The sequence below is a fragment of the Gopherus flavomarginatus genome, chromosome 16 (assembly GCF_025201925.1).
Source record: "Gopherus flavomarginatus isolate rGopFla2 chromosome 16, rGopFla2.mat.asm, whole genome shotgun sequence".
Taxonomy (NCBI): Eukaryota; Metazoa; Chordata; order Testudines; family Testudinidae; genus Gopherus; species Gopherus flavomarginatus.
Window position 1 is genome coordinate 16,480,451 of NC_066632.1, and position 27,406 is coordinate 16,507,856.

A 27,406-nucleotide genomic window follows, 5' to 3' on the forward strand; every position below is an offset into this window, starting at 1 on the left:
TCTGACAAAGTGGGTATTCACCCATGAAAACTTATACTCCATGTAGACGTCCGCTGTTGGGGTTCACCCCTCTCTGGGGTGGCTGGGAGCCAGGCCACCTCACTACCTGGGGCAACAACCACAGCTCAGGGCTCCGACCCTCAGACAGGGGCTGAGCAAACAGTTCAGTCTATTAGGCCCAGGCCCTCGGTCAGGGCAGGGCTGCAAACAACTATGCAGGGCTCAGACCCTTAGGCAGGGGCCAAGCAGATAGCGCAGTTTATTAAGCCCAGGCCCTCGGTTAGGGAAGGGCAACAGACAAATAGTTCAGGGGCTCAGACCCTCAGGCAGGGGCTGAGCAAACAGTTCAGTCTATTAGGCCCAGGCCCTCGGTCAGGGCGGGGCTGCAAACAACAATGCAGGGCTCAGACCCTTAGGCAGGGGCTGAGCAAACAGTTCTGCAAGGTAAGAAGCCCAGGCTCCTGGGCTTGAGCGTCAGGGCGAGGGGGAGACTGCCACCCGTGAGTGGGATGGCAGGGGGGACATAGGCCCGCCCACTCCTCTGCATCCCAGCCCAGGGCCCTAACAGCAGCAGGCGGCCTGCTGCTGTGTCGGTTGGGATCCTGGCCGCAACACTGTTACCAGTTTTGCCCAGTGATTTCCCGACACCCCCCCTGAATTTTCCCTACACCCCCCAGTTTTGTGAGCTAGTTACATTCCAGTTCAGTGACTGTTTGGAAATCTGAATTTAAACTGAAACATTAATACACACTTTAAAAGCTTATACAGTGTATGATAATGTTGGGGGGTGCAGGGCTCCAGGTAACTGGCAATATGGCGTGGGGTCAGAAGTTTACATTCTCAGGCCTACGACTGCCTTTTGAGCTAAACAATATGTTCCTTTAAAGTTAGCATGAGTACATGTAATCATTTATCATTTTCTTGTGTTCTTTTGTTTATGGTACAAGATGTAATCGATCAAAGGGGGGGGGTCAGTAGTATGGGTTAAGGATATAGTTAATTAAAAGATCCGGTAGTTAATGAATTGTAAATGATGAATTGTAGCACCTGTTAACATCTTTGTAAACAAGTAAGGTATATAAGACATGGCAACGGATAGTGATGGGTGCATGGTCTGAGATTTTATATCTCCTTGCACCTTATTTGACTCAAATAAAGATACTTGCTTCTCCACTCCGGTGTGGTCACTGGGGATACGCACACCGGGTAAACGAACCCCAACTGTTGCCCCCCTGCAACAATAAAATATGTGTATCTGAAAAAGTATAAGGAAAGTATGAACATAGACTAGCTTCCTTGCTTCCTTAATACAGCTGTTTTTTATGATGTCAGTGCATTCATTTCGGTGATGTTGGCCAACCTAATAATTTCAAAAGATGATTTGTAAGCAAAGTCTAAATGAGCTCTCCCTGACAGCTAGTGATGAGCTGGGGCTGCAGGGAAAGGCTTCAGGGCCAGATTATATTTACATTCACACCTAATTTACCTAGCTATCCAGCAAACAGAGCTGTGTTGTCCAAGTGATAGACTTTGGCTGGGATTGGGTTACAAACCACTTGAATGTGGGGGGAAGGGGGGATGAAATGTTGTTCTTATTGTATGAGTAAAGGGCAGTAGAACTGTACTTAGCCTGTGATGATTTGAAGACATCAAGAGAGAGGGTGGGGACCTGTCCCCCTCCACTGTTTAAAGACAGAGCTGATTAGGCTCCATAGATAGTCTTTTGTTCTGTTAAGTGACCACTGCAGCTGAAATCACTGACAATCAAGTCTAAGTGCTTAGTCCTGTTGTGGGGACAGTGTTCCTGTGGGGACAGTGTTTTTGTGTAAGAGACAACCCAGACTGTGCTAGCAGCGAGCGAGGTTCCCCCACTGAGAGCTCAGCTAAAATCACTGAGAGCTGGTGGAACCTCAAGAGACCAACTGGCAGAAGTCACAGTGGCAGGTGGCAGCCGAAGGTGACTGTGCAGGGCCATTGGCAACAGAGTGGTGAAGTGAACAGTGGCACAACGAACAGACGTGGCCAGAGCGAACAGTGAGCAGCTGGAGGAACAAGCAAAGTGCCTTCTTGTCCCCCACCTGGAAGGTGTACTCACTTGAAAGCACCTCTGAACTCTGAGTCTCCACTGACCAAGGACAACACCGGTGAGTGGAGTGTGGTGGAGGGAAAAGTGAGGGGCATGTTAAATAAACATTTGTTTGTTGGACTATATTTTAGTGACTTTGCTCCAGAATGCTGGATTTGTGACTGGGAATGGAAACTTATATAAATGTTTCCTAGTAGGCCAAGATTTTTAAAATGCATTATTTGCCAAGGTTGTTATCTCACATTGTTGCTATCTTGGGAGGTCATTATGTTGGGGAGTTTCTGTACTAAGCATTTTTATTATTATAATTAATTTTTACATAAGAATGGTCATACTGGGTCAGACCAATGGTCCATATAGCCCAGTACACTGTCTTACAACAGTGGTCAAGGCTAGGTGCTTCAGAGGGGATGAACAGAACAGGTAATCATCAAGTGACCATCCCCTGTTGCCCATTCCCAGCTTCTGGCAAACAAGCTAGGGACACTCAGAGCATGGTATTGCATCCCTCCCCATCCTGGCTAATAGCCACAGATGGACCTATTCGCCAGGAATTTATCTAGTTCTTTTTATAATCCTGTTATAGTTTTGGTCTTCACAGCATCCCCTGGCAAAGAGTTCCCTGGGTTGACTTTGTATTGTGTGAAGAAGTACTTCCTTTTGTTTTTTTAAAATCTGCTGCCTATTAATTTCATTGGGTGACTGCTAGTTCTTCTGTTATGTAAAGGATTAAATAAAATTTCCTTATTCACTTTCTTCGCACCAGTCAAGATTTTGTAGACCTCTGTCATATCCCCATTAGTCATCTCTTTTCTAAGCTGAAAATTCCCAGTCATTTTAATCTCTCCTCCTGTTTCATACCCCTGATCATTTTAATTGCCCATATCTGTACCTTTTCCAATTCCAATATATATTTTTTAGGATGGGTGACCAGATCTGCACACACTATTCAAGGTGTGGGCGTACCATGGATTTATACAGAGGCAATGTGATATTTTCTGTCTTATTATCTATCCCTTTCTTAATGATTCCCAACATTGTTTGCTTTTGTGACTGCTGCTGCACACTGAGTGGATGTTTTCAGAGAACTATTCACAATGACTCCAATATCTCTTTCATGAGTGTTAACAGCTAATTCAGATGCCATCATTTTGTATGTATAGTTGAGATTGCTTTCCCATGTGCATTACTTTGCATTTATCAACATTGAATTTAATTTGCCATTTTGTTGCCCAGTCACCCAGTTTTGTGAGATCCCTTTGTAACTCTTCGCAGTCTGCCTGGGACTTAACTATCTTGAATAGTTTTTGTGTCATCTGCAAATTTTGCCACCTCACTGTTTACCCATTTTTCCAGATGAATATGTTGAACAGTACTGGTCCCAGTACTGACCCCTCAAGGATACCACTATTTATCTCTCTCCATTCTGAAAACTGATAATTTATTCCTATCCTTTGTTTCCCATTTTTTAACCAGATACTGATCCATGAGAGGACTTCCCTCTTATCCCATGATGACTTACTTTTCAAAAGTCAATTTAAATTAAATACATTTTTTAATTATTATTTTTTTTAGAAATCTAGATCTGTTATGTGTTTTGGTGTAACTTGCATTTTCCTTATGTTAAATTTGCATAATCCTAACAAAACATTTACTTTATTCATATCTCTTTTATATATCTCATAGGACCTGACCCCCCCCCCCCCAGTAAATTCGAATACCCCCCCTAATTTCAATTCCTGGGGAAACCACTGGATTTGCCCATTGCTTTGGGGTAGACTCATTTATTCGGGTTACTCTTCTGGGGAAGGGATTCTGTAATTCTATCAATGTGCTGCTTGTGTCACTTGTGTGTTCATATGGAGCTCTACTTCTCCCTTCTGCAAGTCCCCTCCCAATGGAGCTACCCTGCAGGACCACAGTTCCCCAGGGCTGGGTTTCTCCAGCCCCAGAACCAGATAAACACACCCACACCCACACGTACATTAACAGAGCAAGTCTGAGCAGACCGGGTCAAGCAGCACTTTCAAGCTGTTTCCCTTATGCGTCCCAGATTCAGCACGTCCCTATCCCCACTCTCACATCACTGGCAGTAACCTACTCGATGAGCAAACCCCACAGTAATTTTGGGCGCTGCAGGGATCTTTAGCTTAGATAAAAGAGGCGTTGCTGCAGAGCAAATGGGGGAAGCTAAAAACACGAAAGAATAAAGTTCAGCAAGAGAGAGAGAAGCAACCAGCTTAACCATGAGAGTTATTTATTGAATAATAGTGATAACTACACAAGAAGGGCTAAACCAACATAACCTACATTATTAAAGGTTAAAACCTAAGGTAGAAAGGGAAACAAAGAGAGAGAGAAAAAAAGAGAAGGGGATCTCACCGCTCCCTGAAGCTGGAACTGGTCGGGGTTCCCAGGTGATGGTGGTAGCTCAGGGACCTGAGTGCTGGAGATGGGCAGAGCCCCCAGCACGATCAGTCAGGAGAAGATGAAGTCCCGGTGGAACTGATGCAGAGTTTGGGTCTATACATCAGAACACTGACTGGAGGGTGAGTAGGGATTTTTGTAGAGAAAATACAATGGTTCAAAGGAGAACACTAGACTTGTTTATAGGTAAGCTGATGACTCAAGGGTTTTCTTTAGGCTAGACAATAGGAGCTGATCACTCTTGGCTATGGGCAGTGTTTTCTTCCAGGGAGCTCACAATGCAACTAGGCTGCTTCCGTATTTTGGATATCGATCAAGAATTCCTTACTAGAATTGGTCTGATAATTACTGAGCTAGGTATGTGCAGGTGTAGGTTCATTAGCATCTGGAGCAGAGATTCCCATGATTCCCTGCTTTTTTGGTCCCAGGGTTCAGTGCGGTTCTTTGTTCTCCATTCTGTATGCAAATTGTGATGTCTCCCTGTCCCATCTTTCAAGCAGATGAGGCTAGGGGAGTTGTCTCGGTTCTTCATTCTGTATGCAAATGGGGATGCCTTAATCTTGTCACCCTTGTCAGAAGGGGTCTAGGTGTGCCTCCCAATGAACTTCACTGCTCTCTGCAAGTTTTTCTTTCCTCTGATGGGTTTTGATTTAAGCAGAGGCTGGGGTGGGGGGTGTCTTTCATGAGACAGGCTGGATACTGCACCCTGGTTCCCCAACAACATGGAGCTGATTTGTATCAACACTGTAGCCAGAGGTGTAATTTCCAGCTCAGGAACCGACTGATCTAGTGGGCTAGAGCAGGTATGTAGCCATGGCAGCACGGGAGGTGGGATGGGCTGTCTGGGACCCAGGGTACATGCATGGGGCAGCTGGCCCATCCCACCTCCTGCACCACCGAGGTTACATTGCTATTTTCACTTCGCTAGCTCCAGCAAAGTTAATTACACTTCCAGCTGCAGCACAGCCCACTCCTCAGTCTCCAAACCCAGAGTGGCCCTTTTTTCCAGCAAGCGCCTTTCAGCACCCAGGATGTTCCCACAGAGTGGGAGCCCAAGGAGCAGGGCTGTCCAGACCCTCAGAGCCTACACTGGTGTAATGGAGTTACACCAAGGGAGAATTTGGCCCTGGCAATGAAGAGCTGGGCAGGGGTTGAGCAAACAGGGAAGTTGCAAAAGAAACATTTTTTGTTAGAAACAGCCCTGGGGTCGTCTCACACTTGTGGGAAGGAGGAGTCAATTGTCAAGCAGCCAATGGGATGGAAGATTTCGCCACCTCTGCTCCAGCTGGCTCCTATTTAAAGGGGCAGCTTGTGAACTGGGAACAGCCTCTTGCAAGATTGTGCCAGAAGGTGAGTTTGTACCATTGGTCGGGTGGGATTCTCCAGACTCAGCCTTGGGGTGGGTTTGGGGCACAGCTCCTGTGTGTGCCCAGCTCCCTGGGACCTCGGCCATAGTCAGGGTGGCAGTGGTGTAACTTTCAAAGGCTTTCAAAAGTGATGGAGTTAATCTGGTTCCAGGCACAGTGGGGACGCTCTTAATCCAATGTGAACCGAGCTCCTCTCTATGTAGCAAGAGATTGGCTTGGGATAAAGTATGGTAAAGCAGCTAAGGGATTCAGGAGTTAATGTTCCATTTTCAAAAATAATGTAGCTGCCTATGTGCATCGTTAGGTGCCTAAATGCCTTTGGTATCTGGCCTCTAGGAGCCTCGTCTCGTTGAAAGTCAATGGGAGTTAGAATCCTAAATCACGGGAAAATGTTACCCTTAAATTAAACCAATATAAATCTGGTTTTAATCCCATAAGGACTGGTCTAAACCTAGTTTTGCACCTATTTAAGGATACTTATTAACTAAAAAACTCTTTTGCTATAAATGATTTTATACTATGCTAGCTGCATCTGCCCCAGAGGGGCATGGCTCGAACTAGATCAGTCTATAATGGATAACTCAGTGCAAAATAGTGCGTAGCTCAATCTGAACCTGATTCACACCAGACATATGTCAATTTAGCGCTTACCAAATGGCGATTCCATTGGAGTAGGAATGTCCACACTGCAACTCACACGGCTTTCACCGAACTGGTTTACAGTTGTGCCGAGTGAAACAGGTGCAGCTTGGAGCAGAGAGATGAGGCTCTTTTTGTGAGTGCTTTAATTTTGTTTTGGGGAGGGACCCCTAGGGGGCGGGGAATCAGTTCTCTAATGAGTTCATTCCAAACCTTTAACGGGAACCTCCTTCCCGTGTGTGTGTCTGTGTATGTGTGTGCATATGTGTTTGTGGGTGTCGATTTCAGCCTGAAAATGCAACCGCCAGTGCACATGGTCCCCACTGGCAGCTTGGAAGCAGTCCTGCTCTGCTAGCCCCTAGGATGGGGGTGCCATTCCAGCCCTCCCCAATAACCCACCATTACCATCCTGCCTGCCTCCCCACTCACCAAACACTCTCAGTCTCCTCCTCCAAATCCTTCCTCCCTTTTCCCTATTTGCTGCCATTACATTTCTCCCACTCCTCAGTATCCCTTCCAGCCCCCTACATTTTCCTCCCCACCTCCCCTGCCCCCTTGGCCCTGCCTGTCCCCGCTCTGACCCTCACCACCTTCCCTGGCACTGTGGCTTTCCATCATGCCTGTGCCCCACTCCGCTGCCTTATGTGCACCTCGGCGCCTGCCACCAGTTCCAGAGGGCTCCTGTTCTGGGGTCTCACACATTGGCTGGGTCTCTCCCCTGCAGGTAGCTCAGCACCCAGTGGGATGAAGGCTGCCGTGTTCCTGCTGCTCACCCTCCTGGTGCCCACGTACCAGACGGGTGCTCAGTGCATCATTGACGGTGCGGTCGATCTGAAGTTGCAGGCAGCAATTAGTTCCATAGGTAACTGACCCAGGGTCACTACGCCCAGAAATGGGGGGTCACATTTAGGGGGGGCCGAGGGATGGGACTTTGCAGCAAAAGTCTCTACTCTGAGCCCCAAACTGGGCGAGGGAGCTGCCAAAGCTACAGCTTTCCTCCCAAACTGGCTCATTTACACTCTCTGCTGTACCTGTCTCTCCTCCTTCCTACCACGCAGCGTCTGACCCCTGCACCCTTTCCAGTGTATTCTTATTGCAAACACTTGGGTGCCAGGTTTATTAGATGTCTGGCAGTGGCCAAACAGGAGTTAACAGGGCTTTCAGGGTGTCTAGAAACAAGAGACTTTTGTAGATTTGGGCCAGAGAAGCTAAATGACTTACCCAAGATCATACAGGGAGTCAGCACAAGTCTGGACCATTGCACCAGCCTGCCCAGGCTCGCAAGTCATTTGTGCATTGGTGAGATATGACACAGGCAGCGTCAGTGACTGGGTCAATCTTTTCCTGATTTTTAAACCAAGATTAATGGGATCAACTAAACTGCTGGGAAAGCCACATGAGGACTTGTTGGAACTAATCACATACAAGAGCAACATTACCTGTGCCCCACACTGTGGGTCTCTATCTTTTTCTAGTGGTTGAGTCATATAGTTTCTAATACTGCCTCAGAGCTGATGGGCCTGGGGCTTTGACTTAGGCAGAGACTCCAGGAGTCCCAGGTTTGATCCCAACTCCTGCCAAACCACCCAGGACAGCTCTCTCCTTGCCTGTCTCATTCTGCTCCCTTCCAACCCCATTCAGTGTGTAAACATGGCGAGGGGGAGCTGGAACCCTTGGGGGTTCCCTGAAGTTCCTCAGCTTCAGTTCAGGCCTGAGCACAGCATGGAGCCAGTATTTGTGTTAGTTCTATTTCAGTGGCTGCGCTCTGGGCCCCGTCGTGCCAGGTGCTGCACAGGCCATGGTGAGATGCTCCCTGACCCAAAGAGCTGCCAAGAGATGGATTGTTATCCCCATTGCACAAAGGGGAACGGAAGTCCAGAGGGACTAAGTGACTCACCCAAGGTCACAAAGGGAGTCAGTGGCAGAGGCAGGAATTAAACCCACATCTCCTGCAGCCCAGCCCAGTGCCTTAGCCACAGACCCACTGGATTGGTCAGTCACCCCATGGAAGTTTCTGGAGAAAGGGTCCATGAGATGCCATCTGCACAGCTAGCACCACTTCACCCCAGGGGCTGAACCGGGCTGGCTGGGGTTGCTCTACTCATCTCTCTCAGGCTGCTGCTCACCTGGACATGGCTGCATTCAGCGGGGCTGGAAAAATTTGTATTGCGGGGGAGCTGAGAGCCATTGAACCAAACTGTAAACCATGTATATGATGGAATCCTCTTCAAGTCCAGACGGGGACATGCAATAGTGCCCCAGTTCCAGCACCTAAGGGCGTATTGGCTGGGGGAAGCAGCCAGGAATTATTTTCTGCTTCCTCCACCCCTGCCCTTTGTTCACAGCCCAGGGGAGTCTTGTTGGATGCCCAGTGGCTTCCACCAGGTAACACTCTTCTAGGGGGCTGTGGGCAACTAGCATCAAACATGAGACCTCTGGATCTCAGGCCAGGAGCTTTGATTGCCTTAGGCTCAGCTACAGCACCCAGCTCCAGGCGCTGAGGCTTTATGTAGCCCAGCCACCACTCAGGGGAGCCAGAGCATCACATGGAGTGAGGCTGGATGGGTTACACCTGCCCAGGTAACAGCTGGGGCAGAAGCAGCTTCTCTCCACCTGAGCCTGTGGGGAGGGGGCAGCCTTTCCACACCCAGGGTCCTGCTGGCTACAACTCTGCCTCTTGCCTTGCAGTGTCCTCCACCCTGGCCAAAGCCAAGCTACTCTGCCAGGACGTCTCTGCATGTGGGGCACTTGTCTCCTGCCCAGCAGGTGAGAGCACTTTCCCGAGTGCCCCGCAGGCCCAAGGAAGAAGGGGCCACTGAGGCACAGACCCCACCCCCTCTGCAATCCTGGGTGGGTGTGGAGCTGGGGCAGCGATGCACCACCAGCCTGTCTGGGGCTGCCCTGCCCATGTGCTGCCCAATGCCGGGAGCAATGGCATTCGCACCACTCCTGAGTCCCTGGGGGCACTGGATGCTGCTGAGCTGGGACCAGTGTGGGCCTCCGGATCGGACCCCTGGGACGTCTCACTGGCTTCCCTTGCTTGGGCAATGACCTGGCTGCAAGGGAACCACAGGGCCATGCTCTCGATGCTGGGGAGGAGGAGAGAGCAAGGCACCTTGCTACCTCCCATGACTCCCATCCTGCCAATAGCTGCTCCTCTAACCCCACCTCCCCCATCCCCCACAAGGTACAAGCCCACGGGCTGTGCCTGCGGAATGGCTTGCGGCTCCTGGGACATTCGCTCTGACTCCACCTGCCACTGCCAGTGTGGAGGCATCGACTGGACAGCCACGCGCTGCTGCAAGATAGGGCTGGAGTGACGCCAAGACCCAGCCTGGGGCACCGGAGAGCCCCACCTGGCCTGCTGCCCCTGCCGTCCCCTCGCCATGGGCGCTGGCACAGAACCATGCTGTGCCCTTTGTGCCCAGTGCAATGAATAAACTTGAATCTGATGCTTCTCTAGCTCTGTTCCTCCCCTGGCTCCAGGTCTCTGGTACCTAGGGCCAGAGCATGGGCCGGGGGCACAACTCTGCCTCCATCCTATTTTCCCCATAGAGGCCTCTGTCCCAGATGCGGTCAGGCTGCCACCACTGGTGGCTCACCAGATCGCTACGGAGGTCCAGACACTGAACCCCACAAGTGCTCTGAGCTTCCCAGGGTATCACAGGCTGCAGCGCTGGTGTCTCCTGTGCCTCTGTGTCACATTTCCTGAGCATTGACTCTGTCTGTTACCCCTTCACAGAAATGAAGCCCCGCGACCCACCTGCCTTAGGGCCCCAGGCCCAGCACTGACCCCCCAGTAGCCCCCTCCCTTCTCCCAGAACTCCCCCTGAAGGTGTGGGCTGGCTGGGTTCCCTCTTCCAGTGGCCGGGTGGTCAGTGTAGCACGGAGCACACAGACACCGTGTGCAGGGTTCTAGCCCCATTGCTCTTCACTTAACAGAGCCCAGATCATAAAGGAAACAACCATCCCCCAACTGCAGTGCCACTCACCAGCTAACCTGTCCCTTGGGAGTCCTTCGGGGTCTATCTGGGTTCAGGTCACAGGGTCCCCCTCACCACATTGGGATCCTGCAGCAACTGGGGGTGGGAGAGCTCTGGGGAGCCCCTTCTCTTTAGCTGGTGAAAATGTACACAGACACGAAATAGATCAGCCCTGGCCCTTTGTAGCCTTCCAGCCATGTTGTCACCTGCCTCAACCTCCCCCGGTGATCCCAGACCTCGAGCAGGTGCCTTCATGGCCAGGCCACCTGCTCCCCAGCCAACCCCCTGGGAGCCAGTCTATTGGCTAGGGTGTCTGTAGTAGAACAAAGGATCATCCCGAGTTAATGACCCTCAGGATTTGGCCCATTTGCACATGCAGGTATCTGATTTAGGCCAGTTAGGACGCAGCCCTCTGGAGATATGCCAAGTTTGGGTTTAGAGACATTGGCTGAGGTCTTTCAATCAAGAGAGGCTGCTATAAATTGTATTATGGTAGCACCCAGGAGCTCCAGTCAAGGGCCAGGACCCCATTGTGCCAGGTGCTGTACAGACTCCAGAGAAGCACATACAAGAAAGGAGCCCAGCCCCAGAGAGCCCGTGTGGGCCAGCACAGACTCTGCCCTGACACGGCTCAGAACCCACCTGCCCTGCAGAGTACGCTAGTGGTGCTGGGACAGGCTGTGCTCTGGATAGGAGCTGAGGGAGGGCTGTTGGCCCCGGTGTACAGAGGGGAACTGAGGCCCAGCTCCATGGATGCACTTGGGGGGTGGTGATGCTGAACATTGTAGGGCCTAGACATTCGCTGGAATAACGAGGTCGTCCATGAGGCCTGAGTCAGGCGCCCGGGCTCCCCTTTGATGGATGGGGGAGAGAGGTGCCTGAGAATGGGAGTAACAAGAGCCAGCGAGCAGGGCGGGAGCCAGCCAATGGGAAATGCCAAGGAGAAGGCTGTGTGCTAAGCTCCACCCCTCTCCTGGAGGTCAGGGCCCAGGGCCACGTCTACACTGCGGGCGCTGTGGTGGCGGAGCCCCAGTGGCTCCGCAGCACCACAGTGTGGACACTTTCATGGGGGGCTGGCAGTGCTGTTTCCCTCGCTGCAGGAACTGCCCTTTCCTGAATGAGGACAGCAGCCGGCTACGCTAGTAGTTAGGTCGGCTTAACTGTGTTGCTCTGGGGCATGAATTTTTCACCCCCTGAGCACCAGGGCTGTGTCAGTCGAGCTTCAAAGTGTCGGCCAGGCCTGAGCCCACAGGGAGGCGCCTGTTTCCAAGTGAACTACTAGCCCAGAGCAGCTGTGTGGTCAGCTGCCGGCCTCACTGCCGCAGGGCCAATCCCATAGGGTGCGCTGGGGGGCTGACGAACTATCCACAGAACACATGGGGGGAAGGGGACCCACCTCTCCTTTAGCCCACGGCTCAGGACACTCAGCTCAGATGAAGGGGTGCCCCTGATTCAATTCTCCGTCTGCCTGATGCAGGGAAGGAGTTTGAAGAGGGATCTACCACCTCGCAGGCGTGTGCCCTGGCTAAGGGCTATAGAGCGAGTCTTGCTTGTGGTATGGCCGAATTCACTTAATTCTTCAACTATTAACTAAAGTGGAACAACTTCAGTAGGATAGATGGGGAGCGAGAGTGAGACCCACCTCAGAATAGCCCATAGCCCAGTGGTACCTAAACATGGGACTGGGGCCCCTCAGCTCCTCTGGTGGCTCTGGGACAGAGTCTGATCAAATCACTCCAGCAGGCTGCTGCAGAGCAGGGAATTGACCCTGGGTCCCCCAAGGCCTAGCAAGTGCCCTCCCCAAGGGCCCAGCCTTCCCCTCCATAGGGGCAGCAGCGTACATTCATGTCCAGGTTGCCCCCTGAGTCTCTCCTGTTGCCTACCTGCGTGGACTCACTTTCCAAGCTCTGGAGCAGTTGGGTCATTCGCAACGGTGGCTCCAGGCACCAGCACTCCAAGCATGTGCCTGGGGTGGCAAGCCGCTGGGGGCGCCTGCCAGTCGCAATGAGGGTGGCAGGCAGGCTGCCTTCAACGGTGCGTCTGCAGGAGGTCTGCTGGTCCTGCGGATTCAATGGCAATTTGGCTGCAGGCACACTGAAGCTGTGGGACCGGCGGATCTCCCGCAGGCGCACCACTGAAGGCAGCCTGCCTGCCGTGCTTGGGGCAGCAAAAAAGCTAGAGCCACCCCTGGTCCTTTGATGTCTCTCTTAGGGCTTGGCTACACTGGAGAGTTGCAGCTCTGGTGGTGGCTTTACAGCACTGCAACTCACTCACCGTCCACACTTGCAAGGCACATACAGTGCTGTTTCTCCCTAGCTACAGCGCTGGTTGTACTCCACCTTGACAATGGGAATAAAGACTATAGCGCTGCTGATACAGCGCTGCTCTGCCAGTGTGGCCACCAAAAGCGCTGTTATTGGCCTCCAGAAGTATTCGGAGGTATCCAGGGCCGGTGCAAGGAAGTTTCGGGCCCTAGGCGAAACTTCCCCCTTGCACCCCCCTAGCCCTGCAGCAGCTCCCCGCCCCGCCCTGAAGTGTGCCACCCGTCCCGTGGCAGCTCCCCACCCCCTGGCCTGAGGAGCCCTGCGGTACCTCCCCACCCCAGCTCACCTCTGCTCCATGTCCTCTCCAAGCAGGACTGCGCCGTGGAACCCCTGGGCTGGCGGCTGCCGGCAGCGGCGTGCTGACCCAGGGGAACTCCCTGGGTTGCCAGCGGCTCACCAGGGCAGCCCAGAGGATTCCAGGGGCCTGGGGTCTTTGGCGGCGGGGGGCCCCTGCTTTGGCAGTAATTCGGCAGCAGGGGGCCCTTCCGCTCCAGGACCCACTGCCGAAGTGCCCCGGAGACCCGCCGCAGGGGCCCCCCACCGCCAAATTGCCGCCAAAGTGGGACCAGCTGCCGAAGTGCAGCCGGGTCTTCAGTGGTAATTCTGTGGCAGAGGACCCCTGCCGCAGGTCTCCGGAGCACTTCGGTGACTGGTCCCAGAGCGGAAACGCCTCCCGCCCCCGAATTACTGCCGAAGACTGGGCTGCGTGTCGGCAGCTGGTCTCACTTCAGCGGTAATTCACCGGCAGGGGGTCCTTCCGCCCTGGAGCGGAAGGACCCCCCGCCAGTGAGGACCGGGAGCAGAAGAAGCGCCAGGGACCCGGGTCCCATGAGAGTTTTCCGGGGCTCCCGGAGAGAGTGAAGGACCCCGCTCCAGGGGCCTCGAAAAACTCTCGTGGGGGCCCCTGCAGGGTCTGGGGCAAATTGCCCCTCTTGTCCCCCTCTCTGGGAGACCCTGCTGGCATGCAGACCCAGAGGACCCCCTGGGCTGCCAGCTGCTGCGGCGGCGCCCTGACCCAGGGAACCCCCTGGGCTGTCGGCTGCCGCTGCGGTGCCCTAACCCAGGGAACCCCCTGGGCTGTCGGCTGCCGCGGCAGCGCCCTAACCCGGGGAACACCCTAGGCTGCCGGCTCTCACGGCGGTGCCCTGACCCAGGGGAACCCCTGGGTGCCGGCTGCAGCCGGCAGCTCAGACTCCCTCTCTGTCCCAGAAGCAGCGGCTGCTCAACCATTTAAAAAAAATTGGGGGGTGCTTTTTGGTGCCCCCAAATCTCGGTGCCCTAGGCAACCGCCTAGTCCGCCTAAATGGTTGCACCAGCCCTGTAGGTATCCCAGAATGCCTGTTCTAGCCACTCTGCTCATCAGTTCGACCTCTACTGCCCTGGCCTCAGGTGACCAACCATCAGACCCGTCCTTTAAATGCCCGGGGAATTTTAAAAATCCCCTTCCTATTTGTTCAGCCAGATGCGGAGAGCAATCAGTGAATCGTTCCAGGTGACCATGCCTCCACGCGCCAAATGAACCCCAGCATGGAGCAATAGTGAGTTGCTGGACCTCATCAGTGTTTGGGGGGAGGAAGCTGTGCAGTCCCAGCTGCTCTCTAGCCATAGGAATTACGATACCTATGGGCAAATATCAAGGGCCATGATGGAAACTTTGAAAAGAGGCCATGACCGGGACGTGCTGCAGTGGAGGGTTAAAGTAAAGGAGCTGCGGAGTGCCTACTGCAAAGTCCGTGAGGGAAACCACCGCTCCAGCGCTGCCCTCATGACCTGCTGTTTTTACAAAGAGCTAGACGTGATACTTGGGGGTGACCCCACCTCCACTCCAAGGACCTCAATGGACATTTCAGAGTGGGGGGAGGGGAGGAGGAGGAGAAGGAGGAAAGCGAGAGTGAGGGTACTGGAGTTGGGGGAGACAACCTAGAGTCCCAGGAGGCATGCAGCCAGGAGCTCTTCTCAAGTCAGGGGGAAGGTAGCTAGTCACAGCGTCCGGTGCCTTGTGGAGGAGCAGGTTTTACTTTCAGGATGGAAATATTTTGGGAGAGGAGGGAAGGTTAGGGCTGCTTTTCTGCATGCCTAGATGCGGAACAGCCCATTGATGTGGTCTATCACTTTGTGGTAATCGGCCTCGGTAATCTCTTCAAAAGTTTCAGCCAGAGCGTGGGCAATGCGCTTGCCCAGGTTTATTGGGAAAGCCACTGTGGTCCTTGTCCCAGTCAGGCTAATGTGGCCTAGCCACTGTGCTATGAGGGTGGCGGGACCATTGCAAGACACAAGGAAGCTGCATAGGGGCTAGGGTGGAATCTGCATTGCAGTTGAAGACCCTCCCATGCTTCCCAGGTGACCCTCAGCAGCGAGATATCTTCCAGGATAACCTCCTGTGGAAAATGTTGGGATAGTGTTCAGTGTAGGTGCCCCCTGCAGCTGATTGCTTTCTCCAATGCACAGAAACCCCAGTACAGCCCTGAAGCAATCAGTCCCCCTTACTCACCATTTCGAGGCTCCTGTGGGTTATGTGCGCTCTCTTTGGGATGGAAAAATTACACTATTGTGAAGACTGTTAATGTGCACTCAGTCTTTCACTGTGGGGAAATAACTCTATCTGGTATAGAATCATAGATTATTAGGGTTGGAAGGGACCTCAAGAGATCATCTAGTCCAACCCCCTGCTCAAAGCAGGACCAATCCCCAAATGGCCTCTCAAGGATTGAACTCACAACGCTGAGTTTAGCAGGCCAATGCTCAAACCACTGAGCTATTCCTCCCACCCAATAAACAATGCTGCCTCTGTTAAGTGTTGCATTTTATCTTTACAAATACAACCTTGAGAACTCGGCTGTCCGTGTTATCACCAGCTGAGAGACTACAAAACCTCCGGAAGAAGAGGCAAAAAAGCAAAAAAGACAGGCTGCAAGAAGAGATGCAGCAATCTCTCATAGAAAATCAAAAAGCGCAGGACTGAAGGGAAAGGGAAAGCAGGATCCGCAAGAAAAATGCAGCGCAGAGGAAGAAAAGCATGAAACAGCTGCTAAGCATCCTGGAGCGCCAAGCGGACTCTATTCAGACGCTTGTAGCCTTGCAGGTGGAGCACTACCACCCCCGCCCCCCCTGCCGCCCTTGTCCCAAAGCTCTTTCCCTTGTGCCCCCATGTTAGCTCAAAACCCTCATCCCCAGCATCCAGGTTCTTACCACCACCAGCTGCCTCCAACACCTGTACATTCACCAAGCAGCCCTGAGAACTATGACCCTTACCCTCTGCATTCAACCCCCATCACCATGCAGTATAGGCATCCTGAAGTGCAGCAGTCATTGCACAGCACTCCAGACAGGACATATTCAAACCTGTGACTGAACAGTTCCCCACCCCATCCCTTTGCCCTTTCAGATTCCCAAAAAGTTGTGTGTCTGTCAATAAAGTAATTTTCTTTTCATAAATGAATTCTTGGCTTTGAAAACAGTCTTTATTATTGCAGAAAATTAAAGATATCTTAGCCCAGGAAAGAAACAGACACTGCAAATTAGCTTAGGAAACACAGATTCCTACTAACATTGTAACCACTGCACTTCACTCCCGTGCAAGGCACCAAACATTACTGTTGGTTTTCAGCCTCAAAGTCCTCCCTCAAGGCATTCCTAATCCTTGCAGCCCTGTGCTGGGCCTCTCTAGTAGCCGTGCTCTCTGGCTGTGCAAATCCAGCCTCCAGGCATTGAACCTCGGAGGTCCATGCCTGACTGAATCTTTCACCCTTCCCTTCACAAATATTATGGAGGGTACAGCACGTGGATATAACCACGGGGATGCTGCTTTGCCTCAAGTCCAGCTTCCCATACAGAGATTGCCAGCGCCCCTTTAAAAGGCCAAAAGCACACTCCACAGTCATTCTGCACCGGCTCAGCCTGTAGTTGAACCAGTCCTTGCTTCCGTCAAGGCTCCCTTTGTACGGTTTCATGAGCCACGGCATTAACGGGTAAGTGGGGTCTCCAAGTATCACAATGGGCATTTCGACATCCCCTACTGTGATCTTCCGGTCTGGGAAAAAAGTCCTGGCCTGCGGCTTCCTGAACAGCCCAGTGTTCCGAAAGATGCGTGCATCATGCAACTTTCTGGGCCAGCCTGCGTTAATGTCAATGAAATGCCCATGGTCATGCACAAGAGCCTGGAGAACCATAGAGAAATACCCCTCCCGATTAACATACTCGGATGCTAGGTTTGGTGGTGCCAGAATAGGAATATGGGTCCCATCTATCACCCCTCCACAGTTAGGGAAACCCATTTGTGCAAAGCCATCCACAATGTCCTGCAGTTCCCCAGAGTCACAGTTCTTCTTAGCAGGATCCGATTAATGGCCCTTCAAACTTGCATCAACACGATTCCAGTGGTCGACTTTCCCACTCCAAACTGATTCCCGACAGATCAGTAGCTGTCTGGAGTTGCCAGCTTCCAGAGTACAATAGCCATCCGCTTCTCCACCGGCAGGGCAGCTCTCAATCTCATGTCCTTGTGCCACAGGGTGGGGGCCAGCTCCTCACACAGTCCCATGAAAGTAGCTTTTCTCATCCGAAAGTTCTGCAGCCACTGCTCGTCATCCCAGACTTCCATGACGATGTGATCCCACCACTCAGTGCTTGTTTCCTGAGCCCAAAAGCAGCGTTCCACGGTGCTGAGCATGTCTGTGAATGCCACAAGCAATTTCGTGTCGTATGCATTACGCGACTCAGTATCATCGTCAGACTCCTCACTGTCACTTTGGATCTTAAGCAATAGCTCAACTGCCAAATGTGATGTTCTGGTGAGACTCGTCAGCATATTCCTCAGCAGCCTGGGCTCCATTTCCCGCAGACTGGGCCCTGGAGGTTTTTCGCCTTCCTCTGCAGCGTGGGGCATGGGTCGCTTGCTGGTGGATTCTCTGCAGTTTGAGGTCTTCAAACCAGTTTTGAGGATTTCAATAACTCAGTCCTGGGTTAGGGGTTGTTATAAAAGTGGATGGGTGGGGTTCTGTGGCCTGCCTTGTGCAGGAGGTCAGACTAGATGATCAGAATGGTCCCTTCTGACCTATGAGTCTATGAGTCTATGAGACTGAAACAGAACACAGAATCTCACTGCACAGAAATCATTGAAAGATGCAAGATGGCACCAAACATGGATGGAAAAAAGGGGTTATTGGGATGTGAAGTGATGCATCACGGGGCTTTGGGACAGAAAGCAGAATGACCCGCCCCCTCCGCCCCTTCCCACAACCCATGGTGCCAGAATTGGAAGAGGTGCTCTGTGGGATAGCTGCTCATGATGCACCACTCCCAACACTGCTGCAAATGCTGCAAATGTGGCCATACTGCAGCGCTGGTAGCTGTCGGTGTGGCCACACTGCAGCGCTTTTCCTACACAGCTGTACAAAGACAGCTTTAACTCTCAGCTCTGTACAGCTGCAAGTGTAGCCAAACCCTTAGGGTTGCCAGCTTTCTAATTGCACGAAACCGAACACCCTAGCCCCGCTCCTTCCCTGAGGTCACAGCCCCTTCCCTGCCCCTTCATCGAGGCCCTACCACTGCTCACTACATTCCCCACTCTCTCAGTGACTCGCTCTCTCCCGCCCTCTCTCGCTTTCACTGGGCTGTGGCAGAGGGTTGGGGTATGGGAGGGGATGAGGGCTCCAGCAGGCAGTGCAGGCTCTGGGGTGGGGCCAGGGATGAGGAGTTGGGGGTACAGGAGGGGGATCCAGGCTGGGGGGTGGGGCAGACAGGTTCAGAGTGTGGGAGAGGGCTCTGGGCTGGGGCAGGGTGTTGGGGTGCAGGAGGGATGAGGCTCCATATGGGGGTGCAGACTCTTTGGTGGGGACAGGGATGAGGGGTTTATGATGCTGGAGGAGGCTTCAGGTTTTGGTGGGGCTCAGGGCTGGAGCAGGCAGTTGGGGTGCAGGAGGTGTGAAGGCTCCATCTGGGGGTGCAGACTCTTTGGTGGGGCTGGGGATGAGGGGTTTGGGGTGCCAGAGGAGGGTCAGAGTTTTGGGCAGCGCTCCAGGCTGGGGCAGGTAGTTGGGGCACAGGAGGAGTGAGGCCTCTGTCTGGGGGTGCAGACTCTTTGGAGGGGCCAGGGATGAGGGGTTTGGGGTGCCAGAGGAGGCTCTGGGTTTGGGCGGGGCTCTGGGTTGGGGCATGCCATTGGGGTACAGGAGGCTGCTCCACTTGTGCCAAAGAGTCATGGCCAGAGCCCTGCTGGGATAAGTCTGCTCCCCCGTCATTCGTGGAGTGACACTGATTTAAACCCCCTGGGGATCTGGCCCCATGTTTCTGCCCCATACCCTGCAATAAGGGCGTGAGGTACAGGAGGGCAGGTCCCAGGGGCACAGCCTGGATCAGGGTTACCAAACACCTGCTGCCCCCAATGTCACATGGCTGGGAAGGACCCACAGGCCGCAGAGCCCAGGGGCAGCTCTGGCTCTCAGTCCGGCCGGGCTGGAGCATTGACAGTGGCTGGGCTGCCTGGGGGTGGGGCTGCCAGGCAGGTGTGGAGTGGCTGCAGGGAACAGGCCAGAGCGTCTCAAGAGCTTCACAGGAACAAGCACAAAGGAGGCGGATGCTTGAAAGCAGCTCACAAAGACACTGTACAGAGACAGCCCCCCCCCGTCCTCCTTACCCCACAATACCCCCCCCCCCATATCTATCTATCCATCCCCATGAAACCCCCTGTATCTATCTATCCATCCCCATACACACCCTGTTAGGGGTGGTTAGTTAAATCTCAGTAAAATGATTGGCTGAGGTATAGCTGAGAATATTACTATATTCTAATATACTATATAGATAAGCCCGAATGGTGAGAAGGGCTTTGGAATATGCTTGCTTGGAAACCAACCCCAATAAACATCACATTGTCTGCACTTTGGACTTCTGGTCTTTTGCTGCTTGCTGTCTGCATGACAAGAACCTGTTTCTACCCATCCATCCCCATACACCCCCATATCTATCTATCCATTCCCTCATACATCTCTGTATCTACCTACACATCCTCTTATACCTCCATACCTATCCATCCCCATATACTCCCTCTATCTAGCTAGCTAGATAGCTAGCTAATCCCATACCTGTGCCCCTCTGGCCCTTAAATCTCCTGCCCCCACTCCCAGTTGCTCAGTGGCTATCAGTGGTGCTGTTACTCCCTCCCAGCCATCCCAGGAGAGTTGATGGACACAGCAGGTTGCAGCCCCTGCAGAATCACCCTGTTGGTTCATATCCTGCCCCACAGGCTCATTGGCAAGGGCAGGCCTTGGTCTGTGTTGAAGGGGGTGAGGAAGTGGGGTTCACCCCTCAGTGTGTATGGAGCAGGAACCAGGCAGCTCCTTGGAATAATAATGATACCTAGTGGCTCCGTCTCTCTCCATCCCCAACCCAAAGGGCTGCACCTCTCCCTCCCCGTGGAAACCCAACAAACTGACAGGATGCTACAAAACACAGGAAGTGTATGTGCTCAGGACTCCTGGGTTCTATCCCCAGTGCTGGGAGAGGAGTGGGGTCTTAATGGTTAGAACAGAGGAGGGGGAAGGCTGGGTGTCAGGACTCTGGGTTCTAGCCCCAGTGCCGGGAGAAGAGTGGGGTCTAGTATCTTGTCCCCCTCTGTTAAGCAGAGGTAATGACACTGATCTATCTCATGGGGATGGGGGTCAGACTTTCAAAGCTTAATTAATTAATCGGTCAAATCACCTGGGCATGGAATGGGGGGGGGCACGGTACCAATGGGGGGGTGTCACCCACAGCAGGTGCCAGAGCTGCCCTGGGAACACTAGCAAGTGGAGCAGCTGTGGTTGAAAGCCCCAAACTGACAAAGGGGCTTTTAGCTCTTGGGAGGAAGCAGCTGCTGTGTAACCACATCTCCCCACTGAGACAGGAGGTTTGTGTGTGTTCCACGTGCTGGCTGTGGTGAGCCTGGGCTCTGGCCTATCAGCACCAGGCAGGGGGATGATGGTTGCTGGGAGACAAAGGAATGAAAAGTGACAAGTGGGTTTTAATTAAACAGCACCCAGCCAGGGTGTGGGGTCTGCGCGATGCCAGGCAGCGGCACCAGACTAGGGCACCTGAAGGCCTCTGGCACAGCTGGCTAGAGGGAAATAAACAAGAGATGGGAGAGGTCTGGTGCAGCTGATCCCTAGGATCAATCCATCAACTCTGCCAGCTGGCTGACTGCAGTGGTCGAGTGGCCAGTGCCCTGAGCTGGGAGATCAGAGACCTGGGGTCCAGTCCCAGTTCCGCTGCTCAGGAAAATCCCTTTGTCTCTCTCTGCTGAGGCTGAGCTCACAGAGGTCTCTTAAGGTCACAGGATCTATGTCTCTGTAACAAAACTGTATCCTCAGGTATGAGCTAACAAGAGCCCTAAGGGTGACTTGGTGACAGTCTCTAACCAGCCCCCACAGAAGTACCTGCTGGAGGAGCTGCCCTTTGGTAACAGCCGCTCTTCAATCCTGTAGACAAAGGTTTAACGTGATTCAATGGCTGGAAGCTGAATCTTGACAAATTCAGCCGGGAAATAAGGTGCAGTTTTGTCACAGGGACAGTAATTAACCAATGGAGCGACTGCCCAGGGGGCCGGGGGAAGGTTTGGACTCCAGATCGGCTGGTTTGCTCACAGATCTGCTCCGGTTAAAGGGCAGGCATCTGGGCTGCCTTAGGCAGGAGGTCAGCCTAGATCACAGTTGCCCCTTTGGCCTTGGACTCTAGGAAGCCACAAGCAGCAATTGCATGGGAACGATCCTGTGAGTTCTGCATTTTCCATCCCTGGGGGGAAACATGGGGGAGCTCAGCCCCACGGCATAGGCAGTGACTCTGTGGGTGCTCCACGGCCTGCAGGGGTTCTTTGACAGCTGCTGGGAAGCACTTAGCTTGCTGCAGGATCCGGCCCTAAGTGAGAAGATGACAAATTTTCCTTCATTTTCGCTCCCCATTATCCTCTCATTACTGTGATTTTCTCCCTGCCATCTCAGTGTAATTGGCTGTACATCTCAGGACGGGGAGGAGGCAGAGTCTTGGGCATTTCCCAGTATAGGCCAGACCCTGGGGGGTTTGTCTTAGCTGGAATGATGCAGCCTCTTGGGCAGCAGGGGATGGTTGGTGTGGAAAAAGTTTGCTGGGTCTCATGGCCATTCCACAGAGAAAGACCCACAATCACAAACAGTATGTGTGTCCCTCTCTCAGGACTGAATAGGCCTCAGAACCCAAGCCCCCTTCCCCGATGGCAGGGTCACTCTGAGGTCTTGGCTACACACGGAAGTTGCTCTCCTGTTGCCCGCGTGAGAATGGATTAGGTTTAGCCCCATGTGCACATGCGTCCATCGCTTTATGCTTCACGTGGTAATTTACCCGTTACTGAGTCCAGAGCTCCACCTCAATCATGAACAGAGATGCAGCACCTACCTTTTGAACTGAGGATCCATATCTCCCTCGCCAGCAAAAAGCGGGACCCTGTTTTATTTGTAGGAACAGGATGCAGAAAGTCCTGGGTAACCCATTACAGCAGAGGTAGACAACCTATGGCATGCATGCCAGTGGCACTCACACTGTCCGGGTCCTGGCCACCAATGCCAGGGGCTCTGCATTTTAATTTAATTTTAAATGAAGCTTCTTAAACATTTTTAAAACCTTATTTAATTTACATAAAACAATAGTTTAGTTATATAATATAGACTTATAGAAAAAGACCTTCTAAAAACGTTAAAAAGTATTACTGGCACACGAAACCTTAAATCAGAGTGCATAACTGAAGACTCGGCACAGCACTGCTGAAAGCGACGTAGACTCCTATGGCAACTTATAGACTAACAGACGTATTGCAGAATAAGCTTTCGTGGGTGAATACCCACTTCATCCATGCATCTGATGAAGTGGGTATTCACCCACAAAAGCTCATGCTCCAATAGGTCTGTTAGTCTATAAGGTGCCACAGGACTCTTTGTCGCTTTTTACAGATCCAGACTAACACGACTACCCCTCTGATACTTGACACTTCTGAAAGGTTGCCGATCTCTGCACTACAGTCTAAAATAGGTAGAAATGTCTGTACAGGGAGTCTCATGTCTACACTAGGAAATTAGGTCAAATTTATAGACGTCAATTTTTAGGAAGCTATTTTATACAGTCGATTGTGTGTGTGTCCCCACTAAGTGCATTAAGTCATAGAGTGCGTCCATAGTACTGTGACTAGCATTGACTTTCGGAGTGTTGCACTGTGAGTAGCTATCCCACAGTCTCTGCTGCCCATTGGAATTCTGGCTTGAGCTCCCAATGCCTGATGGAGCAAAAACATTGTCATGGGTGTTTTTGGGTACAAGTCTCAGTTGCCCCTCCCTCCGTGAAAGCAACAGCAGACAATCATTTTGCGCCTTTTTTCCATGCAAGTGCCATACTGTTTTCAGTAGGACTGCTAACCATTGTCATCCAACCACCGCATCCGCTGCAATTCTGCTCTCCTGCTCGTGTCTCAATAGCAAATTTCTCCGTGTTGTCTACCATGGGCTCCCAGGAACGTGTGTTCTTCCTCGGGAAATGTGCGCGGTGCTAACCATCGTCCTCCACTGCTTCCACTGCAACTCTGCTCTGCTGCTCTCCTGGTACCATGAATCGACCTCACAGGGCCTCTCACCCGTTTGGTATAAATATCTATTCTCGTGGCATCAGTCGTCATCCACTGCTTCCGCTGCAACTCTGCTCTCCTGCAGACGCCAAACTACGATAAACATGGAGCCCTTTCAGCTCCCTGCTGCTGTTGTGAGTGTTGTATACCCCTCATGCATTATCCTGCAGTATGTGCAAAACCAGAACCTGCAAAAGCAGGTGAGGAGGCAACGACAGTGTGATCACAATAGTGATGAGGACATGGACACAGACTTCTCTCAAAGCATGGGCCCTGACAATTTGGACATCATGGTGGTAATGGGACAGGTTCATCCCGTGGAACACCAATTCTGGGCACGAGAAACAAGCACAGACTGGTGGGACCGCACAGTGTTGCAGGTCTGCGATGATTCTCAGTGGCTGCAAAACATTCACATGAGTAAGGGCACTTTCATGGAACTTTGTGGCTCGCTTTCCCCTGCCCTGAAGCGCAAGAACACCAAGATGAGAGCAGCCCTCACAGTTGAGAAGTGAGTGGTGATAGCCTTCTGGATGCTTACAATGTCAGACAGCTACTGGTCAGTCGTGAATCAAGTTGGAGTGAGCAAATCTACTGTGGGGGCTGCTGTGATCCAAGAATCCAATGCAATCACTGAGCTGCTGCTATCACGAGTAGTAACTCTGGGAAACGTGCAGGTCATAGTGGATGGCTTTGCTGCAATAGGATTCCTTAACTGTGGTGGGGCGGTAGATGGAAAACATATCCCTATCTTGGGACCGGACCACCTTGGCAGCCAGTACATAAACTGCAAGGGGTACTTTTCAATGGTGCTGCAAGCACGGTGGATCACAAGGGACATTTCATTGACATCAACGTGGGATGGTTGGGAAAGGTACATGATACTTGCATCTTCAGGAACTCTGGTCTGTTTGAACAGCTGCAGGAAGGGACTTACTTCCCAGACCAGAAAATAACTGTTGAGGATGTTGACATGCCAATAGTTATCCTTGGGGACCCAGCCTACTCCTTAATGCCATGGCTCATGAAGCCATACACGGGCATCTGGACAGTAGTAAGGAGCTGTTCAACTATAGGCTGAGCAAATGTGCCTTTCGAAGTTTAAAAGTGTGCTGATGCAGTTTAGTGACTCAGTTAGACCTCAGCGAGACCAATATTCTAATTCTTATTGTCACTTGCTGTGTGCGCCACAATATCTGTGGGAGTAAGGAGGAGACGTTTATGGCGGGGTGGGAGGTTGAGGCAAATCACCTGGCCACTGATTATGCACAGCCAGACACCAGGGCGATTAGAAGAGCACAGCAGGGCATGTTGCCCATCAGAGAAGCTTTGAAAACCAGTTTCATGACGGGCCAGGCTACAGTGTGACAGTTCTGTTTGTTTCTCCTTGATGAAAATCCGCCTCCTTGATGAAAACCTGCCTCTTTAGTTCACTCTACTTTCCTGTAAGTCAACCATCCTTCCCGCTTCGATCATTGCTTGCAGAAGCAATAAAGTCATTTTTGTTTATTGTTCTTTATTAATTCTTCACACAAATAGGGGGATAACTGCCAAGGTAGCCTGGGAGGGGTTGGGGAGGAAGGAAGCACCAGGTTGGGTGGTGAATGAGGGAGGAGGGAAGGACAAGGCCACACTGCACTTCAAAAAGTATTGAATGCCAGCCTTCTGTTGCTTGGTCAGTCCTCTGGGGTGGAGTGGTAGGGTGCCCGGAGTCCCCCTGTGTTCTTGGGCGTCTGGGTGAGGAGGCTGTGGAACTTGAGGAGGAGTGCGGGCGGTTACACGGGGGCAGCAGCGGCGATCTGTGCTCCTGCTGCCTTTCCTGCAACTCCACCAGACGTCAGAGCATGTCAGTTTGCTTCCCCGTTAGCCTTAGCATTGCATCCTGCCTCCTCTCATCTCGCTCCCACCACCTCTCATCTTGCTCATCCCTCCTGTCCTTGCATTCGTTTTCTGCTTTCCTCAACTCTGACATTGTTTGCCTCCACACATTCTGCCGAGCTCTTTCAGTGTGGGAGGGCTGCATGAGCTCAGAGAACATTTCATTGCAAGTGCGTTTTTTTACCTTCTTATCTGTGCTAGCCTCTGGGACAGAGATGATAGGGGGAGCGTTGAAATATTTGCAGCTGCAGGAGGGAAAAAAGAGGGAGTCGTATTTAAAAAGACACATTTTAGAGAACAATGGGTAGACTCTTTCACGATGAACCAATCCTGCTGTGCTACTGGAGGATTGTAAATTAGAGTTAGGGGTGGTTAAAGATGATTTGGCACAACAGGGTTTGGAGTCAAAAGCAGAGTTACCAGACCACCTTTAGAGACAGAGCTGGGACTTGGTCCTGGGGGAATGGAGGAAAGAATTTTCAAAGTAAAAAACAGCAGGGTTTGCAGGAGTGGGGAACAACCCCTACTCTTCTCCCAGAGCCAGGATAAAAGCCTGGGGATAAGGGTCCCAGCTGTTTAAACTTAGGAAGCCCTTAGCTCAGAGCTAACTATATCCTTCTTCCTCTCCTCCTCCTCCTCCTGCTCCTCAGTTTGCTCAGTTTGGTTGGGAGTTGTGGAAATGTTTAAAGGTAACGGTTGTGAAGATGTTAAAAAGGAACAGTTGTGGTGTTATAAGAAGGAAGTTTTTGGTTTGATGATAAAACTCAGTTATGTAAATGTAATTATTTGTGCAACTTGGTACAGTCACATTGGGAGGAACCCTGGTAGTTAAATAAATTATACAGGGGGGTCAGGTGGCTACTACCACCACTGTGGTTTTGTCCTCAGGAGCCTTTATAGCTATTCTGAAGGAAAATGGGCCCTTTTCCCACAGACATGGTCTGTAAGATACTCTGATCTATATTATTTTAACTATTGGACGAGTTAATCAAAATCACTAAAGGAAAGTAAGGGGTTTCTATTGGAACTTAACTTGACTGTCTCGATCGTACAAGATGGGAATGTAACTTGGGTACAGTTGTGTAAAAAATAATAATAGCAGTGCAAGGGGTGTTGGGCAAAAGAGAATTTGTGTGTGTGAATCTTTGTGTGTAATTATGTGAGGTTTTAAGGACCGAAACCAACACTCCTGGTTTGTAAAATCCTGTTTGTAGGTTTAAGATGACTTGGTTTTGTTTTGTTTTTAAATAATACCACTAAAAACCCATTTCAATCTTTCATTCAATGTTGCAAAACTGACACATTTTACCTGACACAGGTAACTAGTGTTGCTTGGCTTTGCTGTTTAGCATTTAACCCTTAAGGTACCTCAATGCTTTACAAAGTTTAATATGTTCTTAAATAAAGAGCAAAGCCATGGCTGTGGTGGGAAGCAGCCGGGGGCAGGGGATGGGGGAGACATTCTGGATCTTTTCTGTGTGTGCACAGGAAAAAGGAGAAGGAAAAGGGCAGCAGTGCTGGGAACACTGACCTTGGGGTAGCTCTGGGGGATTGGACTGTCGCTCTGGTGGGGGTGCATGAGAACTCTGTGAGCACAGCGGGGAGGCAGTTACACCTTGTGTGAATGTTGATGTGGCTAATATAATGTTGTAAAGTTGAATTGTGGCGGGGGTGGGGGTGCATTTTCCCAGAACATGTCCAGTGTATATTGTAGAAGGGGTAAAAGAAATGCAAACAAAACATGCTACATAATTAAAATCCTCTCAGAGCTCCAAAAGGAGCCACAATAGGTTGTGTTTCCTTTCTCAGATCACTGTGTGTTTTGGCAGCAGGAGTTAAAGTGAAAAGTAATCAGAACTCGGGTGGAAGTTGATTGTGTCCCTTTTAAGATGGAGTCTCTGAACTGCTAGTAGCTTTGGATCCAAAAGCAAGGCAGAAAGCATCCGTGTGGATGCAAATTACCAAGCTGATAGAGGAAGGAGAGAACTGCCCATAAATGGCAGCACAAAGGAGTGTTCTGCACGGCTGAGGTTATGGGGCAAGTGATGCTGCTTTTCCACAATTTCAGCCCGTGCACGTCGGTG

General features: G+C 51.6%; 1 long non-coding RNA gene across 2 annotated transcripts in view; it reads left to right on the forward strand.

The window, feature by feature from the left end:
• Positions 1-5,746: 5,746 nt before the first annotated feature.
• The window catches only part of LOC127035752 (uncharacterized), a 29,756-nt gene continuing 8,096 nt past the window's right edge, over positions 5,747-27,406 (forward strand). Inside the window, exons 1-3 of one of the 2 annotated variants that reach the window (XR_007769915.1) lie at positions 5,747-5,863; positions 7,244-7,381; positions 9,208-9,370. This is a non-coding gene — a long non-coding RNA (uncharacterized LOC127035752). Of the gene's footprint in view, positions 5,864-7,243; positions 7,382-9,207; positions 9,371-27,406 lie in introns of those variants that run through there. The other variant, XR_007769916.1, reaches the window with a different exon arrangement.